The 14,964-nt window shown below is 50.2% G+C and overlaps 1 long non-coding RNA gene across 1 annotated transcript; it reads left to right on the top strand.

The window, feature by feature from the left end:
- The first annotated feature begins 10,615 nt into the window (after nt 1–10,615).
- Nucleotides 10,616–14,481, top strand: LOC140610626 (uncharacterized). Its single transcript, XR_012012218.1, has 2 exons — nt 10,616–10,745; nt 13,795–14,481. It is a non-coding gene; the product is annotated as an uncharacterized lncRNA (long non-coding RNA).
- The last annotated feature ends 483 nt before the right edge of the window (nt 14,482–14,964 follow it).

Raw genomic sequence — 14,964 nt, 5'->3', positions numbered from 1 at the left:
TACCACGGACTGGGTGGTTGAACAATGAGCACTTATTTCTCACAGTTCTGGAGGCTGGGAGTCTGAGATCAGGGTGCTAGCCCGGCCAAGTGCTTGGTGAAGACCCTCTTGCTGGTTTCTAGACACCTGTCTCAGGACATCCTTGTGCTAGAGTGAAAGATCATCTCTCATGTCTTTCCTTCCTTCCTTCCTTCCTTCCTTCCTTCCTTCCTTCCTTCCTTCCTTCCTTCCTTCCTTCCTTTCTTTCTTTCTTTCTTTCTTTCTTTCTTTCTTTCTTTCTTTCTTTCCTTTCCTTCTTCTTTCTTTCTTTCCTCCTTTCAAAAGAGACCATGCACATGTGTGCATAGGGAGGGACAGAGGGAGAGAGACAATCTCATGCAGAGTCTGCACTCAGCCGGGAGCCCAATGTGGGGCTTGACACACGGCTCGATCGCACAACCTGAGATCACGAGATCATGACCTGAGCTGAAACCAAGAGTCAGGTGCTTAACCGACTGAGCCAACCAGGCATCCCTCTTGTGTCTTTTCTTATAAGGGACTGTAAGACCCATTCATGGGACTGATCCTATTCATGAGGCTCCACCCGTGTGACGCAATCACTTCCCAAAGGCCCCCCACTTCCTAACACTATCGCACTGGGGGTCAGGGTTTAGCACATGAATTTGTAGGGGACACACACATTCCAGAACAGTCAGTTTCCCTACTTATGAAATGAAGGTATCAAATGGGGATCCCCAAAGTCCTCTCGACCTAAAATGCCATGATTCTACTGAATCTGTATCTGTTAAGATAGAAATTCTGCTTCACCTCCAGTGCCGAGTGCACTGCCCGGTGCCTTGTAGGGATGTGGTAAATGTTTACTGAGCATGGATAAGAAAAAACGGTGAGATACTTTCTTCCATAAAAGCACATACACTCTCCCTGAAGGTTTCCTGACCATGGATCCTCGATCCTCATTTTTTGTGTCCAATTCAGACATATGATCAGTGGCACGGGCTGGGGGTGGCCCCCAGAGCAGTTGGTGGGACACAAGCTTGCAGCAAGTGACACCTGGAGGAAGCCTTCCCATCTCTCTGCCCTGGAGGTGCTGGTCCACCTACACACAGAAACCCAGGTCCCCACGGGGACCTGAGAACAGAAGCGATGCACCCCAGCTCTGGAAAGCATTCCTACAATGGCCTCCCTGCCAAAAATTAGCTTTCCCTCTTGGTTTGGTGCCCCTGATCTTCCTTCCTCAATGATCTATTTTTTTTTTTTTTTCTGCTTCTCCCCAGCCCCCTACCTTTCTCCATTACTCCCATCTCATCTTTCTTTCCTGCTTGGGGCACATATACAAGCCTGGGGCGACGGGGGGAAGAACCCCCTTCAAGCTGTAGGAAGAAATATGGGCATAATGATGAAAATTAGTCTTCTTAATTTTTTTAAAGTCAGGCCTCATTGAGGTATAGTTTGCACATAGTAATAGGCACGTTCGTTAGGTGTGCAGTTCTAGGATTGTGACACATGTAGACAGGTGTGGTACTACCAGCACGATTGATATAGGGAATATTTTCATCATCCCCCAAAGTTCCTTTATGGATCAGTCTGCACCCCTGTCCCCCGGCCCTGGCAACCACTGGTCAGGCTTTTGCCTCTGTAGCTTTGTCTTTTTCAGAGTAGGTATTATTTTTGAATGACAAGGCAGCTGTGGGTTTTGTTTCCTTTTTGTTTTTAATCACACCTTCCACTGGTTCCGCTAAATGTGCCTGGAAAGAAGCTGCTGTTTAAAAATTATGTGCATTCTGCACTCTTGATCCAGAGTGGATGTGAGGCAGTAATAGTCACAAGTCACACGGTGAGAAAAATCACCGCAAGGACAGGCAGAGAGCAGACTGGGTCTAGGAGCCTCCTTCCCTTCATTTAAGAAAAATGTGCAAATCTTCAAATAAGTTGCAAGGAGAGGACAATGAGCACCTCTATGTCCTCCACCTAGATTTACAGACTGTTAACTTTTTTGCCATATTTGTGCGCTCTCTCTCTCTCTCTATATATATATATATGTATCCACCCTTATCTATCTGTTTATGTTTGTCTGTTTCTTTTTGCTGAACCATTTCAGTGACCTGCAGACATCACGACATCAGTCTAGCTGCTTTAGCAAGTATCATAACCATCATATGACTGTCACCCACAGCGAACGTAGCACTGACGGAGCGTCATTATCAATGTGTGATCGGGCCATGATCTCCTTCCTCCAGTTGTCTCAATTATGTCTTTTATAGCTGTTTCAGTTTTTTCTTTTAATTATATATATATATATATATATATATATATATATATATATATATATATATTTTAAGAGAGAGAGAGAGCATGAGCAGGGGAGAGGGGCAGAGAGGGAGAGAGAGAGAGAAAATCCCAAGCAGGCTCCACGCTGAGCTCAGCACAGAGCTGGACTCGGGGTTCGATCTCATGATGCTGAGATTATGATGTGAGCCAAAACCAAGAGACGGATGCTTAACCGACTGAGCTACCCAGATGCCCCCATATAGCCGTTTCAGTTTTTAAACAGCATGTAAAATCCAGCATCCAGTAAAGGATCCCAGGTTGCATTTTGTGGATCTTCTCTCTTTGGTCTCCTGGATGCTTCCACAGGCCTTCAGCCCCTCTGGGCCTTCCTCTCAGTGTTGCCATGAACCCAAAACTGCTCTAAAAAATAAAGTCTTAAAGTAAAGAAATAGAAGAATATCCTAAAACTTCACACCCATGTGGATGGCTGCTGTCAAAGAACAAAATAAGAATTGGCAAGAATGTGGAAACTTGGAATCCTTGTGTACTACCGGTAGGTATGGAAGAGGTTACAGATGCTCTGAAGAATGGTAAGGAAAGTCCTCAACAAATTAAAATAAGAACTACCATATAGGGGCACCTGGGTGGCTCAGGGGTTGAGCATCTGCCTTTGGCTCAGGTTGTGATCCTGGGGTCCTGGGATTGAGTCTCTCACATCAGGCTCCTGGCATGGGGCCTGCTTCTTCCTCTGCCTCTCTCTGTGTCTCTCATGAATAAATAAGTAAAATCTTAAAAAAAAAAAAAGAACTAGATATGATCTGGCAATTCCACTTCTGTGCATATATCCAAAGGAATTGAAAACAAAGATTCAGAGAGCTTTGTACACCCGTGTTCATCCCAGCATTATTCACCATGACCAAAGGTAGAAGCAACACCTAGGTCCATTGAGAAATAAATGAACAAAAAAAATTGATATATATTATGAAATATTATTTAGCCCTAAAAAGGATATGGTAATGGTAAATTTCATGTTATGTGTATTTTACCCTCGTAAATTAAATAATGTCTAAGAGGTAGGATTGGGCTTGTCATTTGAACTTGGCTCATCTTTTGGAAAAGACTATTCCAGAATCTTGAGATTAAATGGCAGTGCAACGTGGGGCAAAGGGGTGTCCTTGTTCTAGCATCTTGTAACCTGGAGCCTTGGTGCGTCAAGCTCTGTCAAAGCGGGGCTCTCATCCGTTGGGTCAGACTGTTCTCCCATTTCCTTCATTTCAAGGAGATGCCCCAGGAGATAGAGAGGGGTTCCCCTTTGCCTTTTATTCCTTCTGCAAATAGGCATATAGCACTGCCAGTGCTTCAAACTTCCACCTGCAGCACCTTCCATCTGGTGTCACTCCTTACCCTCGGGGGTGATGACAGAGGGGACCTTGCCTTCCTGTGAAGACTCAGTGGATTACTGCTGCCACAGGGACAGGGGGTCTGACCCCTTCACTGTTGATCATGGGGCAGAAGTTATGGCGCCGTGGGGCCCATCCGGTACAACTTTCTTGTATCTTATTCAAACTTCAAGGAGCAGGGTCTCCCTATTTTTTTCACAGAAAAAAACAAATCAAGGCAGAATGATTTCTAAACAAAGAGGAAGTCCCAACATGGAATGTGTTGGCAGCCCATGTTCTTTCCCTTTGCTATAGAATGTGGCCTCTCCCTTCCAGAGGCACATTGAGACCTCAACACACCTTGCCCGAGAACAAAAGACAGCTAGAGTCGTAGGCTGTTCCCCTGGAGGAGGCAAAGTCACTGTGGGTGCGGTCGTGGGAACCCACAGCCCTTGGGGGACTTTTCTGAGAGCTGCCCACACTCCTGGGGCAAGTTCCCTAACCTCTGAAATTGAGAGAATTGTTGGGATCCGTAGTTGGGGATAATAATATTTACCTCCCGTGGCTCTTGTAATGGACAGAGGTACTATACGAAAGCGTTAGGTGGATAGTAGGTATTCAATATTACTAATCAGGCTAATAATAGCACAGCAGCTGCCACTTGCTACGGAGCTATTCTGTGCCAGGTGCCACGCTAAGCACTGCATGCGTGGCCTCCTTTACCACGGCAGTCTCATTCCATAAGCACTGTAAAATAGTTCCATTTTACAGGTGTGAAAACTGAGTCTTGACCCATTAAGATGGCCCAAATCAGGAACACGCACACCACCAAATGCTGATGAGGATGTGGAGCAACAGGAACTCTCGTTCGCTGCTGGTGGGAATGCAAAACGGCACAGCCACTTTGGATGACAGCTTAGCAGTTTCTTGTAAAGCTAAAGACACTCTCACCATTCCATCCAGCAGTTGTGATCCTTAGTTTGTACTCAAATGAGTTGAAAACCTCTGTCCACACAAAAACTTGCATATGGATGTTGATAGCAGCTTGATTCATAGTTGCCAAAACCCAGAAGCAACCAAGATGTCCTTCAGCAAGTAAATGGATAAATAAGCTGTGGTCTCTCCAGACAGGGGAATATTATGCAGCATTAAAAAGAAATGAGGGGGCCCCTGGGTCCCCAATGGTTGGGCATCTGCCTTAGGCTCAGGGCATGATCTCCGGGTCCTGGGATCGAGTCCCGCATCGGGCTCCCTGCAGCGAGCCTGCTTCTCCCTCTGCCTGTGTCTCTGCCTCTCTCTGTGTGTCTGTGATGAATAAATAAATAATATCTTTAAAAAATAAAAGAAAAAGAAATGAGCTATCAAGCCATGAAAAGACATGGAAGAAGCTGAAGGGCAGAGTGCTAACCGAAAGAGGTCAATCTGAAAAGGCTCCATACTGTATTTCTCCAACCATGTGACATTCTGGAAAAGGCGACACTATGGAGACAGTAAAAGGATCCGTGCTTGCCAGAGACGGGATAGAGGGGTCGAGGCAGAGACGAACAGGTCAAGCACCGAGAATTACAGCGCTCGAACTATTCTGATGAGTCCATGTCATTATCCACTTGTCAAAGCCCAGAGAATGTACTAACACCAACAATGAATCCTAGGGTAGAAACCATGGACTTGGTGATGTTGACAACGGGGAGGTTAGGGGTGTGCGGGGGCGGGGTGGGGAGTGAATGGGAAATCTCCGTGTCTTCCTCTCAGTTTTGTTGTAAAGCTAAAACTGCTCTGAAACAACAACAGCGACAACAACAAAAAAACAGTCTTATGGTCACCTGGGTGGTTTAGTCGGTTGGGTGTTTTGCCTTTGGCTCAGGTCATGATCCTGGGGTCCCAGGGTCGAGTCCCGCGTCAGATTCCCTGCTCAGTGGGGAGCCTGCTTCTCCCTCTCCCTGCTTGTGCTCTCGGTCTCTCTCTCTCTCTCCACTCACTCCCATAAATAAATAAATAAATAAATAAATAAATAAATAAATAAAGTCTTGAAAACAAAAACAAAAAAACCCCACCTGAGCCTTAAAAGAACGTGTTTCTACTTAGGCCGCATGGGGAGAAGGTAGGAAAGCTTGGGATCAGGGGCCGGCTGCCTGGTTCTGGCGCCAAGTTCCCAGATTCCGACTTGCGAGGCCTCGTGCCTTTTCAAGGAAGTGAAGCACAGACATACAGTCTTTTCCTTGGAAGTTGTGCAGAGGGACTGGGCGTGAGCTAGAGATCTCTGTTCCTTCTGGGAACTTGGGGTGGCCACTTGCCTCCTTGGGTCTCAGGATTTCCATCTGCGTGATGCCAAGAATACTCTCACCACCCTGCTTGGCCCGGGTCAGATTCTGGTCGCCCTGGCCACCTCATCTCTCCCGGGAAGCCCCCCTTGGCACCCTTCGTGATGGTCTTTGGCGACAGTGTCAAGTGGCATTTATTGTGGATCTAGAGGGCCTTGGCAGGCTCTGGGCCGGGGGTGGTGACAGGGGAGGAAAGAAGATGAGCCCCGGCTTTGAAGAGAGGCTAATATGGGCGGGGGACCTGGACCTGAACCCGTGTGACCTTGGGCCCGCCTCGTAACCTGTCTTCACCTTGGTTTCTTTAACTGGTGGAAGGAGCACGGCGCTTCTCCCCCGCAGGCCGGGGGGCCTGTGAGCCTGTGTACGCAGCAGCACTTTGAGACTGGAATACATGGTAGAGATACAAGCTGTTCTCAATCATGGACACGCTCCTTTTGGTGGAATGCAGAAAAACTCAACCAGGTCTGCCTTGACGAAGTTTGCAGAGCTATATAGGAACTTTCAAATCCCTTTTGACTCTGACTTGATCTCCACAGAGTAATTGTACTCATGCTGCAGATTCACAGGGCTCTTTGCTCTGGACTTAAACAAGCCCCAGGGCCTTTGCATGGCTGCCTGAATACTCCCCATTAGCATTGCTTGTCTTCGCACTTCGTTCAGGTTCTTCTCAAAGCTTCCCTTAGCAGAGAAATCTTCCCTGACTCCCTTATTTAATATACCCCCCTCTCCCCCACCCCATGCCCACCCATCACTTTCACTCTGCATTTATTTCCCTTCAGAGCATGTAGCTCATTATATATTACTCATTGCTCTGATCCTCCTGCCAGGCTGCAAGCTCCATGAGGGCCTGCGCTTGTCCCCCATGCCTGACATGCAGTTCTTTCCCAGGAAATACTTATTGATTGAATCAAAAAGCCAAAGAAGACGATTGAATCCCTCAGAGGCATCAGAGAAGACAGGCAGGGCCAGATCTCCAGATCTAGAAGCTCTTTCCTCCTCGGGCCCCTGCGTCTAGGTTTCCGGGGTGAGGAGCAGCACTGCCTCTGGACCACCGCGGCTGCTTCTCGAAGGGCGTTGGCTCGGCCTCGGTTCCCAATGGCCCTCAGACATCTCTGATCTCTGAGCGTGCAGCAGGCTGTTGCAGTTCACGTCCTACTCGGTCATCAGTCACTTCGTCCCCCCTTGACCCTTCCCACGTTTCCCAATGATTGTGACATTTATCAATTCCTTACTAGGGGCCTCGAAGGGTGCTAACCGCTATGGGTGATTTAGAGAAATATAACGTGACTCTTCCCCCTGAAGTATGCTGGAGGCAGAACGGCTGAGTGGTTAAGGCCAAGAGACTGTCTCCTGATGATAGAAAGTCTGGGCTTAAACCCTGGTTTACTACTTACCAGCTGCGGGACTTGTACAAGTCACTTAAACTCCCTGTACCTCAGGTTCTTCACCTGAAAAGCGGGAGTAATAACAGTCTGTCCTTTCTTAGGGTAACATGAGCTCATGAAGGGTGAGGTTGGCACGTGGCTCACCTTAGCTTTCACTGTTTTGTTGGATTCTACTGTGGAAGGTGGAGTAACAAGATGCAGCCGAGGACCAACCAGTGCAGTATTTATAAAGGCGTGTCCGCCCTGTACGCCGGGGTAGGAGGGAAAGAACCCTGCTATGGGGCCATCCGACCTGAGGAGGAAAGCCTGCTTGTCACCAGCAAGCTGTGAGGCCCTGAGCAAGCAACCAGCCGTCCTGGAACTCTAGGTTCCTCTTTTATAAAACATGGATCTGGGGACCCCTGGGTGGCTCAGCCAGTGAGGCCGAGGTCATGATCTCAGGGTCCTGGGATCGAGCCCTGCATGGGGCTCTGTGCTCAGCTGGGAGTCTTCTCCTCCCTCTCTCTCTCTACCCACTCCCACCCCTTGTGTGCTCTCTCTCTCTCTCAAGGAATAAATAAAATCTTAAAAACAAACAAACAAACATGGATCCATACTTTTACTTAATAGACTCCTCATGAAGACTTACTGAAATGACCATTTTTTGCCCCATCTGTGCCTCCTGCCGTTCAGAAATCCCAGTGCGAAGGCAAAGCCTGTCCTGATTGAGTGGGAATTGGGTATACCTCCCTGAGAGACCCAGGAAGACTCCATGCAGAAAGAGGGTTTAGGATTCTTAAAAAAAAAAAAAAAAAGAAGAAGAAGAATAAAAAAAAAATGTGCTCTATCAAAACAGACAAAAAGATGGAGGATAATGGTTGGTTTAGGGAATGTGTTAACTTCTGGGTTAGGAAGATCTGCATCCAATAAGCCGATGTCATAGAATTCTAGAAACCCCACCACGGGAGGGACCAGCTCATTGGAGAAACCCCTAAGCCATCCACAAAAAGGTCATCCCACCTCTAGGTAAAGACTTCCAGGGTGGCCCATACACTGTCACAGGAGGTTTGGACTTTTGGTGAGGTCAGCTTTCAGATTTGCTCCAAACTCTTCCTCCTTTTCAACTTCCGCCAGTCCCTGGCAGAGAGCATTTTTCTCATTTCTTTCCTCTGTGACTTGGAAGGGATTGAATCTTAAAGGTAATCTGCTGAGCAGATTACTGTACAGTTTTTTAAATGGCCAGGATTAAGACAAATCAATACTAGCAACAGTTTAGATAAAAATTAAAAAATTCACAAAGCGCCCGTTCATGGTGGTTGAATAGCAGCACCTCGGTCATCCTCCGTGAGGTCTGTGAAGCAGGACCGTGGCACCAGTGACTAACCCTGGCCGTGATAACAGGTTAAAAGCATATTTCTCAGTTACAACAGATTTCCTAGGATCGCATCCGGAGACCAGTTCATTCCATCAACGTCACTGAGCAGCCACCAGGCTGTGGGAGGCGGTAAATCCAACATAGGCCTGCACGGTGGCTTTCTCTTTGTGGGGCTAGTATCCCTGTTTTGAACCTCATTCATAAGATGGGAATCCAAAATGTGATCGATACTTTTACCAAAGCTGTGGGACAGCAGCAAGCAGCCTACACTTGAGCTGGAAGGTCTTGACGCAGGGCTGGGACGAGGGTGTTGAGAGGGAAGCACATGGACACAGAGCAGGGAGGCGCTCGTTCTCAGGGATCCCCCGTCACCCTCGTCCCAGCCCTGCCATCCCGCCTCTCCTGGGTCTGGCAGTCTGTGGTTCGGTGCATAAAAATGAGGTATGTGGTCTTGCTGGGAAAGCTTCCTTTTCAAACAGCGCGTCCATTCTTCACGGGCAGGGACTCTTCCTCCAGAATCATCTTCAGAGCCTTCAGTGCATTTTAGATGCCGGGACACCTGTGAAGATGGCAAAGCTTAGTCTTCTGAAGGTGAATTTGACGTTTGGCCATAGACACAAATCATCTGTGGTCGAATCTGGAGACCAGTCCAGAGCAGGCAAGTCACCGGATGCTATGTCGGGGTCAAAAGTAGGTTTCTAGGAGAGTCTTGTAAATTGGTGTTGAAGGCCGTCTTCACGGAGGGGTTGGAGAAGGTGATTGAGCTCTTGCAACCGGTTCCGTATCGAAACATACCTCTGAGGGTAACTACTCTGAAGCCAACGCTCATCCTCTTCGGAAAGTGTTGTAGTGTTTACCCCGAAAGCCACCCCCAATACTGAGTCAAACTTTGTGTTATTCATTAGAGCAAACAGAAACCATTTAACTTATCTCCGGCCTTTTTTTTCCTTAAAGGTCAGAAGTCTGGAGAGATTACATAAGAATGACATATTACAAAACTGTAGATGTAGGTATTTGTTTTAAAATTCATGGAGTAACCCTCAAGAGAAGTTGAACGGAACTGAAACACCTCAATTTTTAACTTCCGGAACATGTCAATTTCTCTCTAGGTCTGATACAACGTTTAGTGTTCTGGAAATCCGAGGTGAAGAGTCGTTCCCGGCGGGTCATCTGAGGCCAGGCATTCGCTGAAGTACTCTGGAGGGGTTAGAGACGGAGGGGAGAGGGCCCTTGGGATAGTTCTACTGCTGATCTCAAAAATCTGGGCTGGCAGAGGGGGGAAGGAAGAACTGGAGAGCCTGCCTACCTTTAACGGGTAAGGCAGTTCCGAGAACTCAGACTCACCGACTTCGAGTGTGGTCACGCAGCGTGGGCCCACGGTGGAAAAACAGAACTCATGAGTTTCCTTCCTCAAGAACCCCATATCCCCCCCAAATTTGTGCTGGGCTCCTCCTCCCTCCAGAGTTCCACTCGCCCCTTTACCGTCCTTGCCCCACAGCTCCTACCGCTGGTGAGAACCTGGTGGCCCCAGATGTCAATCACTAGACTTCGGTGGCAGCCTGTTCGGGTCCAAGTCCCTCCGGCCACTTCCCGGTGGCACGGCCTCCAGGTAGACGTGGCCTCCGGCTGTGTGTCCCTGCCACTCAAGTTTCCAGGAAACCATTGGGTTCAAGTGTTCAGAGAACTGCAAGCTGCTCAACCCTCCTATTAGTCCGTAAATTGGAGCCTCGGGCACACATTTATACTCCCTGATAATTAATTATTTGATAGCAGAGTATTGCTAATTGTTTTACGGTTTCGCAACAATGTGTGGTGCCTTAGAATTGGTTCGAAGCCAGAATCAAAAAATCATGTGCCTTCCAGGTATTTTGAGAAAAGGAATGATGTTTGAATAAAGGGAGTGAGAGGGGGAAAGTCCAAAGGTTTATGCTTGGAGGGGAAAGAGGAAGAGAATAAATACCCTTTGAGCACCTACTATGGGCTGGGCACTGGCGAGTGACTTTCTACCTCGTTCTTTTTGATCCACCGCTGCTAGAAGGTAGGGCTATTAGCTCGGCGGAGACTCGGAGAGGTTAATAGGTGTTGCACAAAGTCACAGAACTAGTGAGAGGCAGAGCCGGGGTTTCACCCCACAGTCCAGCTGAGCCTGGGAAGCGCGGAGAGCGGGGAGAGGGGACCCGTAGGTGGTGGAGCTGGGCAGAAAGCAGAGGGGGAGCTTGCGGGGAGGTAAGCGTGTCTTGGGGGACAGGATGCTTGAGAGAGGAACCAACGGAAGGGGTGGAGAACGAAGGGCAGTGAAGGCAAAGCGAGGCCTCCTTCCCGCATGATCTCGTTCAACGAGTGTCTGCAATCTCAGCTGCTCCACCTGTCCAGAACCTCCGCTGCACAAGGCGGAGGGTCGGGGGTGGAGGGGTGGGGGGGTGAGGGGGGATGGGGCAGCGGGAGTGAGGCGCTAACACGTGGGTGAGCATCAAACCCACGCGCAAGGGGTGCTCACGGGCCCCTGGCGGTGCTGCCCCGAGGGCTGCGCAGAGGAAATGAAATAGTTGTAGTTCCCGACCTCTGACCCTTGCCCCCTAGTAGCAGATTACCAGCATCATTCCTAGCTGGGTGATGGAGGGCCGGTTACTTTACCTCTCTGGGCCTCAGTTTCCTCACCTGTATAAGGGGATCATAAAAATAGCACCCACCTGGCACATGGGAACGTTCCTTTGGGGGCCGGGAGCTGAATGCTGCAGCTTAGAGCCGAGGGTGGCTCCTGGGCTGTTTTCCCCGCGCGAACCTACGGTAGGAACTCCAGACTCTTACAATACAGATAAGGCCCCCTTCAGCCCTAGTACCTCACCGGAAAGAAGGGGATGCATGCGTGCACGTGTGTGTGTGTGTGTGCGCGCGTGCATGTAGACACGAGTGCATGGTGCCGGCTGTCTCTACAGCAGAGCAGAGTAGGAAGCTGCAGCCTCTTCCCCACGATGTGCCTGCACCCCCCAGATCCAGGTCTTGTGTCTCCCCATCCTGGGCTGGCGAGATGTTGGAATCAGTCCCCAGACACAGCTCAGGGTGGTGGTGGGAGGGAGACCCTTAGGGAAATGTGCCATTACCCTCTTCTGGGTGACTCTCCGTGTCCCCGGCCCCTCGAGGGAGCCAGGCCCCGGTGTGTTCTCTCCTGCGCCGGTAGCAGATACGTGGCCACAGCCCCTGTTCTCTGCCGTGGGGCTGGTGGACGGGGACCCTGCAAGTGGGGCGCGTCGATGTTCGCTCTGCTTTTCTGGCCGAAAGATTCTCCGGGCCCAGGAAGGAAATTAAGGCAGCTCTGAGGTGGACCCAGACTGAACCCCAGGCTTCCGCGAGAACCAGGACTCTATGGGTGAGAAGGGTGTGTCTGGTCCAGTCTCCCACGGGGCATCCCTGGGGGCGACCCTCGATTATGTTTTACCTTAATCTGCTTGCTCCGGGGACTGGGGTTTGGCCTGGCCTTTGCGAGTGTGGCTTCCTCTGCCTTGAACACCCTTCTGCCTCTGGCTTGGGTGACCTCAACCCTTCCGTCAAGCCTTGGCTTAGTCGCCACTTTCTCCAGGAAGCCCTCCGTGATTTCCTCCAGAAGGGATGTTGCTTCCCCTGCTCTGTGGTTCCCTCTACCCGCAATCATCCTCTGTTACGCCACACAACCCCAGAGCGTGCTTTGGTTTATTCCATTGTCTGTTTCTCCATCTGGGTGGTAGCCCTGGAGGACAGAGGCTGAGTCTGTCGTATTCAGTCCATAGCCCTAGGGCCTGGAGTGGTGGGCTCGCAGCAGGTGCTTGCTCAGTGAATGTTTGTTGACCTAAATGAGAAGCTGGGGCAGGTGGATTCTCTGGGCTAGAAGCGACAGAGGTGACCTAGAATCATGTAGAACTTTACGGGGGGCGGGGGGAGACAGACAAAAGGAGAGGCCCCCTGGGTACCCTGCTTCCACCCCCTTTACTTGATTTTTTTTTTTTTGATGTTTGTTTTTTAAACAGACAGAAGTTCGAGAGCAATAGGCCATTTAAATAGTCTCATATTTGGGGTTCCCACGCCTTGGTCATTGTGGATCAGCCTTATCAGGGGTTGAGTTGAGCACATTTGGTTGCAGAGACCTCCTACTCCTCCCCCCGCCCCCAACCACCACCCCCCAAAAAACCCCAAACAAAGCAGGGACTGGTCTCAGGTCTACACGTGCAGTCATGATGGAGACAGAATTTCCTGGAAAGTTGGGACCTGGGGCTGCAGTGGGGCCCAGGCTCCGTAAGAATAGATGCATCAGGCGTCTGTATCCAAGACGGTGCCAGGGACCTCTTACATCCAGAGATCCGTGGATCTCGCTTTAGAGCTGCGCTGTCGATGCGATGGGGCCCGTCCCCTCCGTCTCCTTGCGTCTGACCGGGGCTATGCTCTCCCAGGAGGGGCGGGCATCATGTCATGCCAGGCATAGACGTGGGCTTCGGGTCGGCCGGAAGACTGACTGTCCCCGGGGTTAGGATCCATTCCCGGCCCAGTGAGTTGTAGTTTGTTGAGGGGGAACGCGGAAGGAAGCGGGACCATAAGATACAAAATGTGGTCCCCATGCCAGGCAGAGCTGGAGGTGGATGGGCCCAGGGAACATACCCCGTATGATCCGTTACACCCAACTATGACCCTTCTCCCCACCCAGAGCTCCTCTCTGAGGCCGCTACAATACAAATTTTCCACACCTAGTCCTCAATCCTACATCATAAATATCAGAATGTAGTATTTATTGCCTTCCTACAGACCGGGTGTCAAGACAAAAAAGAAATAATAATTCTAAATCTCACACAAGGGCTTCGGAGATCAATGAGGTAATTTATATGAAATAGTTTGGGCTCCCAGGGAAACAAGGTGTGGCATAAATTTAGACTTTTTCACTGCATGCCTCCCCCACCACCGCCCCCCCCCCGTGCCAATAACTCACCCCAGTGCATGCAAAGCTCACTTGGCCATACAGTCTGTGCAGGCTGCTCTCTGAGTCCAGGATGGAATATTCTGGCCCGGTGCGGACTTGCTCTAACCGCCGTGCAGACACCTGTCTCAAATATTTTTCCTCACAGGGCAGGACGGACATAAACAACAGGCGCTGTGCTCGGGATCTGGGACACGACGGCTCGTCTGAATGATGCCTGCGGATCACACCATCAAACTCCTAGTGGCTGCAAACTCAACTTTGGACGCCAAAGCCCGGTGTTTCTTGTGAATCCAAACAACCAAGTTTCTTGAAGCAGCGTGAAAGCACCCTGGTGCCATCACTGCAAGGCCGCGACACGGGCCTTGAGACCCGTGCTCTATCACGGGTCCATCTTTGGAAAAGGGATGACCCTTTATTGAGCACCCCCTTTCTGCAGGGAGCTAGACCTTTCCAAAAGAGTTGCTTGGGCCCGGGCCCTCCTACCCTCCTCTTTTGAGCCCGTGTCACTCAGGCTTTTGCCCCCACGGCCCCAGGAGAACTGCTCTGGCTGAGGCCGCCGTGACCCCGGCCATCCTCACAGCCAGGGGCTGATTCTCTTCCTTCGTGGGAGTCCCCTTGTCAGCAGCATTTGATACCATCAGGTCGCTCTTTCTTGCAACAGGAGGGACGGCTTGGCTTCCAGAACGCCGTGTCTTCAGCTCTGTCTCCACGCTGCAGGACTCCTTACGGCACCTTCTGGCTTGACCGAAGTTTGGCAAACCAGAACCCGCAAACCAGATCCAGCTTGCCCATCCTTCTCTCTCTTTCAAATAAATAAAACATTTTTAAAAGAGATTTTATTATTTATTTTAGGGATGAAGGGGAGGAGCAGAGGGAGAGGGCCAGGAAGGCTCCAGGGTAGGCCCAGACCCCGAGACCACGACCTGAACTGAACTGAACAGTCAGACGATCAACCGACCGAGCCACCCAGGTGCCCCCTTGCCACCTATTTTTGTAAATAAAGATTTATTGGAGCTCAACCGTGGCCATTCGTTTCCGTATCACCTCTGGCCACCACGGTGGCAGAGTCGAGTGGTAGCAACAGAGACCAGATAAAGCTGAAAATACTTCTTACGTGGCCCTTTATGGAAAAAGCTCGCCAAGCCCTGGCATAGACTCCGTGGGGACCCTGGCTTTCCTATGCCTCCCCCACCACCCCTAGTCTTCTTTGCCTTCTCTGGGGTCCTTGAACTCTTCTCTGTCTGCACTTAGACCCTGGCTGAGCATCACCCAACCCACCGGCAGGTATACCCAGCCGTCGACTCCGCGCCTCCAC

The sequence above is a fragment of the Canis lupus genome, chromosome 2 (genome assembly GCF_048164855.1).
Source record: "Canis lupus baileyi chromosome 2, mCanLup2.hap1, whole genome shotgun sequence".
Lineage (NCBI taxonomy): Eukaryota > Metazoa > Chordata > Mammalia > Carnivora > Canidae > Canis > Canis lupus.
The sequence above is the reverse complement of the archived record's forward strand: the minus strand, read 5'-3'. Positions and strand labels throughout refer to the sequence as shown.